A 7,686-nucleotide genomic window follows, 5' to 3' on the forward strand; every position below is an offset into this window, starting at 1 on the left:
ATCCCAACCCAGGGACTTAGAGATCAAATCTCAGGGTTAAATCTCAATTTAAGAGCTGTGTGACTATGAGACTTTGAACTAGTTACCTAAGGTCTCTGAGCTGTTTCCTCTTCTGTAAGAACTTCTTTCATGAGAGAAGGTGTAGATTCAGCAAGATAACAGGCCTGGAGTGATGATGTGGGGTGTGTGTGTGTGTGTGTGTATCAGGCTTTGCTTTCTTTCCTTTGAGGTCAAGATGGAATGATAATATGGCCCCAATTTGGGGGAAGGAGTGCTGCTCAGCCTGAAGGAAAGGGCTTTAGCAGCTTGCAAAGCCTTCTGGAAGGGGGAGATTGAGAGATTGACATCTCCTCCTCTACTCTGTCTGAATTAGTTGGGGGGGGGGGGAGCCTGTGGGGACTTGAGGGAAAAAACCCGAATAAATATCTAAATCTTTGCTCCCGTTTCACCACCAGTATATCTTCCTTTACCCATAAACACTCTCGACTGTCTCCCTATGTGTGCCGGGGCCCAGAATGTGAACTTTGGAATCAAATAAGCCTGCATTTGAATCCTGGCTCCACCTCTTCTCAGCAAAGTGAAGAGGAAAAAATAAATAAATAAAATAACCTTCCTGAATTCCAGGCTTTGGAAATTAAAGCCTGAATTGGATAGTGCAAGAATCAGCTAACATCCAGTTCATCATTCATGAACTCATTCCCTCTCAACAAATATGAAACACCTGCTAGCTGTGATCTTCATGCTGAAGATGAGTCAAGGGGGTGGGGGGAGAACACCTTGGTTCTTGTCCAAAACAGAAAATATAAAAACAATCTGATCAGCTACAATGTATGAAGGTCGTGAGCACCCAATGGGCAGAACCAAAAGCAGGGAAGAAATGGAAAAAAGGGTCCAGCAATGCAGTGAGATGGCCCAGCAATGCAGTGAGATGGCCCAGCAGGGAAAAAACCCTTGCTTTCAAAGCCTGAAAACATGAGTTTGATTCCTGGATCCCAAGACAAGAGAGAACAGACTCCTATGACCTCCACAGGCACACCATGGTATGAGTGAACCCCTAGATCACACACACACACACACACACACACACACACACACACACACTTTTTTTAAAGGCCAATAAAGGGGGAGGGTACATCATTAATTAAGGTTCAGGATATAGCTTAGTTGGTAGAGTGCTTGCCTAGCATGTGTAAAGCCCCGAGTTCCATCCCCAGACAGCATGAAGTGGACATGGTGATCCATACCTGGAATCCCCAAATTGGGATGTTCAGGAAGGATAAGAAATTCAAGGTCATCCATGACCTCAGTGAAAGTTCATGGCCAATTTGGGCTCCATGAGACCCTACCTCCAAACAAAACACAACCACAAAGCTCAGCAAAGAGGTGTTGCATGGTCCACATGAGTCCTAGCAAAGGTAGAGAGGAGGAGACAGGCAGTGCCTAGGGTCAGTTGTCCATGAGGATAGTCTATAGGAAAGAGGCCTCCTGTGATCCTCTGGTGTAGCCCTGTGCCTGGGAGATGGTGAGTCCTCCTGAGAGAGAACTCAGTGAGTGGGGGTGGGGGCAGAGGCAGCCAGGAAACACTCAAGAATGCAGCTTTGGTTAAACTGAGTTGCCTGTACTATACAGATATATCGAGTGAGCATTTAAGATTGGTGTACCCAGGCTGGGTCACTTGTTCTTCAGTGGTGAGGCTAGCTCCAGGAGAGTGGAGAAGAGGAAGGTTCGAGAGGGGCTGGGGAAGGGGGAAGGAAGGGTGATGGAGCCAAAGACTTCTGGCAGCTTTTGGGTGAAAGGACCAGATGGCCCAGCTGCATGCAGAGCTGGGGGGGGGGGGTCCAGAGCTTTTGCACTTTTATTGGAGTGTGTTCCCATGGTTCCCTGGCAGGGAAGGGGCCTCTGCTCCTTCTCTCTGCCTCTTCCCCTCCCCCAGCTTTTATGCTCAGAGATGATAGTTTAGAGAAGCTGGTGTGAAGTAGCTTGAAACTCAGCCACTCTGGGCGTCCCCCAGGGCAGAAAACAGGAAGCCAAGATTAAAGACCGATTTCCAGCAAAGTCTCCTACTTCCTGCAGGGCAGGTGCCCCTGCACAGTGCACAGCGGCTGGACTATGAGCCAGTGCAGAGCTGAGGGGCTGGGCTGCCTTCCCTCCCTGCTGTGGGAGCAACAGGCACCTGCCTGGGCTGTGGCTGCTGCTTCTCCAGCTCTGTCCCATGGCCTTGACCTTGTCAGCTCTATCAGCAAGGCCTTGTGCCACTAAGCCTCAAGCACAGCCTAGTGAGGATGAAGATTGGACACAGCAGCTGGAGCTCCTTGGAGGTAGAGGGACCAAGAAGGAAGTACGTGGGCTCCGGAGTCACTCAGGCCCCGTGTGAACCCTACCCCCCTGCTGTGGGGTACCACAAAGTTAGAAAGGATAGACAAATGGGCAGAAATAATGGAACAAAGATGGCAAGGTGGCCACAAAGACCAGGCCGGTGCTCCAGGCCCCACATCTGTAGGAAAGGACAGAGACCAGGAGAAAGTACATGGGCCACAGTGGCTTCTGTCATGGCAATGCCTGGGTCGTATTGGCTGATGTTCACAGCTGCCACAGGAGCCAGGACCCAGAGGGCTAAGGTGGGCCTCCCTGCATATCTAAGGATTAGATTTGGTAATCTGTAGGTATGACTCATTTACAAGTGGAGGGTTCTGCAGATGGGCACAGAGGCTGCCAATTACCTCTAGCTTCTGTCCCCTGCAGGAGTAGGGACCTCTCATTTTATGTACTCCACATCACTCTGCGCCAGGCACTTTATCACTGATGATGATGATGATGGCTGATGTTTGTTTATGTACTTAATTTACTTTTGAAACAGAATCTTCTGTATCCCAAATTGGCCTTGAACTCTCTATATGACTGGGGATGGCCTTGAACTTCTGACCCTCCTACCCCTACCTCCCAAGGGTCTGGATTACAGGTATGGGTCACCGTGCCAGGTTTATGTTGTCTGGGGACCAAACCCAGGGCTTTGTGCATGCTAGGCAGGCACTCTGCTGACTGAGCCACATCCCAGCCCAGCAGCTTTGTTTTTACAGGGAATCTCTTGATGCAGTACTATTATTATTATTATTTTTTTTTTTTTTTTGGATTTTTCAAGACAGAGTTTCTCTGTGTAGTTTTGGTGCCTGTCCTGGATCTCACTCTGTAGACCAGGCTGGCCTCGAACTCACAGAGATCCGTCTGGCTCTGCCTCCCAAGTGCTGGGATTAAAAGCATATGCCACCACCACCACTGCCCAGCATGATGCAGTATTATTGCTAGCCCCATTTTGCAGAAAAGGCAACTAAAGAGAGATTAATTCAGCTGGTCATCAGATCTCTGGTAGAGAGGAAGGACCCGGGGTGACGTCTTGAAGTTCTGTTTTAACAGCTTCCTACTTAGAGGGCTGATTTTCCCCTGCCCAGCTCTGTGACCTTTCAGTTTAAGTTTCTGCAATACAGGGGATGGAACACAGGCTCTTTTGCATGCTAGTCATGTGTTCCAGTCCTGACCCATACTCCTAGGCCAACGCCAAGGCTTAAAAAAATAAATTATTACATTTATTTATTTATTTATTTTTGCAGGAGGAAGGCATTCGAGGGAATAACTTTGGAGAGTTGGTTTCCTCCTTCTACCGTGTGGGTTTGGGTGATAGAATTCAAGCACTAAGGCTGGACAGCAAGCATCTTTGCCCTCTGAGCCCTCCTGGCCAACACTGAGCCTTTCTCAGCCTCCAGGGCCTATTTCTGAGAAGGCAGTAAGAGCAGCAGCCACTCTGAGCAGACTTGGGCTGAGTGCTCTGGTTGAGGGTGGCTTAGCCCAGTACTTTGGCACTCACTGGCAGTTCGATGGATTTTTTTTCCCCCTCCTACTTCTGGAACAGCTTTGTAGTCCGGCTCTCCCCTGCGGTCCTCTGCGGTCCTCTCGGGGATCTGTTGGCCTCTGCAGGGTGGGGCCAGAGCTTTTGTTGAGCCCATAGTGAGGATTTGAAAAAGCCTCATTCATCTACTCTCCAAATACCCGGACAGTTGCTACTCTCCAAGACACTGAATGGCTGCTATTAGGCAGGGCTAGGGTGCCCCTGGTTCTCACTCCCGAAGCCATTTACAGGTTGGTACTCACCCCTTCATGCTGTCCTGAGGCCCCAGCTGCAGGGTGTTCTTTTTATGATTGACTCACCCTACCCAGAAATCCCCAGGCTCTGCCTGCTGATTGGAAGCCTCTTAGCTGCCGCTCTAGCTTGCTCAGGGGACTTGGGTGGGTAGGGGGAAGGTGAGCAGAGGCCCTGGGGTGCTCCACAGAGGAAAGGCTGGCTATCTGACAGGGTGGGGTGGGCAGGGTGCCTGTGGGGAGGGGCCGGAGCTTGCTTCAAGGCCAGCTTTTTGCAAATCGCATGCAAAGCCTTCTGCCCAGGAGTACCTGTTAGACCCATGTGACAACACCCGCCCTTGTCTGGCCAAGGAGGGGATGGAACTGTAAGGAGGGGGAAATCCACAAAAGTGGGGCTGGGGATGTTTCCTGGGAGTTGGGGTTGAGCAGGCCTGAAGGGACCTGCAGAGGCCAACAGGCCTGAAGGGAAAGACCTTTTGCCGTCTGTCCTTGAGCCCCTTAGGGATTCCTCCCAATAGTGGGGAACCAGTGAGGACAGGTGTAGTATGAATCTTAAAGGTACTTGTTAATAAAACTCAAACCCGAGGCCAGTTATTGGGGTGATTGCTGGAAGATCAGAGAAGCAGAACAAGCCACAGCTATCTCACCTTGCTAGTTCCTCAGGTGATCCTGTTTCCTCAGGCTGGAAGCTTCTGAGTCCTCGTCCCAATGGCTCTCAGCTGAACTGTGTTGCTCCAAAGCCTGAACGCTTCTCCAGCCAAATGCTTAACTAACTGCATGCTTTTTCTCACCCTGGTGCCTGGTTTTCAAGTCTTATATATCTTTCTACTTTCTGCATTACTCCCTGGGATTAAAGGCTGGGTTTCTGGGATTAAAGGCGTGGGTCACCATGCTTAGCTGTTTCTAAAGTGGCCTTGAACTCAGAGATCCACCTGGCTCTTCCTCCAAAGTGCTGGGATTAAAGGTGTGTACCACCACCGCCCAACTTCTGTTATGGTTTACTCTTCCCATTTTCTAGCCACCATTTTTGGCTTTGTTCTAGTGGCTGTCTGTTCTCTGACCCCAGATATGTTTATTTCGGGGAACACACAATATTTCAAGGAACACAATACCCACCACAGACAGGGACTGTCCTTTCTGTCTGTCTCCACAGGGCAGACAGTGCAAAGCGTCTAGCAGCACATATCTGTGGGATAAGAGAGCGACCAAACTCTCCTTGAGGTCTCTGGCTGTTATTCTGGCCACAAGTCTCAGGTCCCCCAGTTCAGGGAGGAGTTCCAGGTCTGCCTTCCATTTGTCAATCTTCTTGAACCCCTAACCCTGACTAACCTCGTGCCCTCCAGAAGCCGTGCAGATAACCCAAGACTTTCCTGACCCTAGGGCCATCTTTGGCTCCCTGGGCCTGTAGTCTTCAGCAGCTCTAAGCTCTCATCTGTCACCATAGCTCCACTCTGCCACAGGGCCAGCAATCACTGAGGGGCACCCTCAAAGAGAAGGCAAACTCACCTGTCAGGAGCAGGGATTGCCGAGAGCTGCAGGGACAGGGGCTTCACTGGAAGGACAGGTGGATATCTGAATGGCTGGAGTATGGCCTGGGAGGGACTGATTGTTCCTCACGTTGGCAGCTAGTATGAGAATTCGGAAAGAAGGGAAACTACCTCAGGTACCAAGGATATTCCCCCTGGCAGCTGAGGTTGAGAGGCCAGGGGCCACATCCTGTTCAGACTGCACTGGAGGCCTCATCTTTGGTGCCTGTCACCTCCCCAGTGTGGCTCTGTCTGCGGCAGCTGTTTAGATGAGCATTTATTTATTTTCTGCTGATGCTAGAGGAGTCACTTTCTGTTGTTGTTTCTTAGATCCTGACCGCTACCCCCTAGGCTGCCCACTCCCATGACTGAGGCTGCAGGAGTTACACTGCCGACTTCTGTGGCAAGTGCCAGGTCCTCTTTGTCTTCCTGTTTGTGGTGCTAGGGACGGAGCCGGGGCCCTCACACATCACAAGCAAGTACTTTATTATTTAGCTACATCTCCAGTCTTTTTTGAACTTTTATGTTAATTTATTATTTTATTGTATGTGTACAGGTCTTTTGCCTGCATGCATGTCTTTGCACTATCTGCATGCCTGGCACCCTTCGGAGGCCAGAAGAGGACATCATATCCCCTGGAATCAGAGTTATAAATGGTTGTGAGCTGCCATGTGGGTGCTGGGAATTGAACCCAGATCTTCTAGAAGAGCAGTCAATGTTCTTAACCATCTCTCTAGACCCTGAACTTTCATTTTGAAATTATCTCACTAACTTTCCCAGGCTGGCTTTGAACTCATTCTGTAGCCCAGGCAGGCCTCAAACTTTTAATTCTTCTGTTTCAGACTCCAGAGTGACTGGATCCTGGTCCACACCATCAGGCTTCCCTTAAGTTTGTTGTTGTATTGAGACAGGGTTTCTCTGTGTAGCCCTGGCTCTCCCGGAACTCTCTATGTATACCAGTGTGGTCTTGAGATTGCAGATCCGCCTGCTCTGCCTCCCAAGTGCTGGCATCAAAGGCATGTGCCAGCTCACCCATCTCTTTCATAGAACGATTTAAAAAAAAAAAAAAAAAACACATGGCTGTAATGCACTCGGGAAGCAGAAGGGGGAAGAGCAGGATTCAAAGTCATTCTCAGCTAGTATGAGACCAGACAGTGCTACATGAGACTGTCACAAACAACAAATGAACAAAACTAAAAGCAAAACAACCCCGTAAAAATCCAACAACTAACAAAATATGATTATATCAGCAGAATTAATGATAACATTACTAATGTTTTGAGATGCTCTCACTCTGTAGCCCCAGACAGCGTAGAAGTTTGCCCTGGCTAGCAAACTTGTGGCAATTCTCATACCTCAGCCTCCCAAGTGATGAGATGACTCTTCAAGGGGAAATGCTAGAATCACAGCGGAGGTAAATAAACGCCATTGTCTACTTGCGAGCTGCCATTACTTTCCTCCTGACTTTTGTTAGATTCGGTCTCTGATGACGCTAGCCACTACTCGCGTCGTATACGAGAGGCAACGGCGCCCTCTGGTGTCCAAAGGCCAGACCCACCAAGGGAAGGCTAAGAGAAGAGGGCCCCCAAGCAAGAGCAAAGTCACGTGACTCTACGCCAGGGTGCCAGACAAAGTGATGGGCTAGTCTGACAGCACGTACCTCTTCTGGAAAGCTAGGCTGTTAGGAGCCTTGAGAGACGCTGTCGCAGATTCGACTGGCATCAGGGACTGTGCTGGCCAGAGCCACCCTAGACGGATGAGAGCAGCCGGAGCAGGAAGGAGGTAAAGTCATTTCCAGAAAGTTTTGCTGCACTAATCATCCTTCCACAGAATGGAGGGAACTAACATTTCCATAAACCACGCCCACGGACTCTGTCTGGCTGTAGGAAGGCATTTTTAGCGGGGTGTTTTCGAGCGGGACAGCCAGGTGAGCGAGCACACGGGTAGCAGGAGACGCTGAGTTCCCTTCCTTGGGCCGCTCTTTATCCTAAGGCAACCGCCACACTGGCCCCTCGCACCGGCATTTGCT

This window comes from Onychomys torridus, chromosome 7 (assembly GCF_903995425.1).
Source record: "Onychomys torridus chromosome 7, mOncTor1.1, whole genome shotgun sequence".
Lineage (NCBI taxonomy): Eukaryota > Metazoa > Chordata > Mammalia > Rodentia > Cricetidae > Onychomys > Onychomys torridus.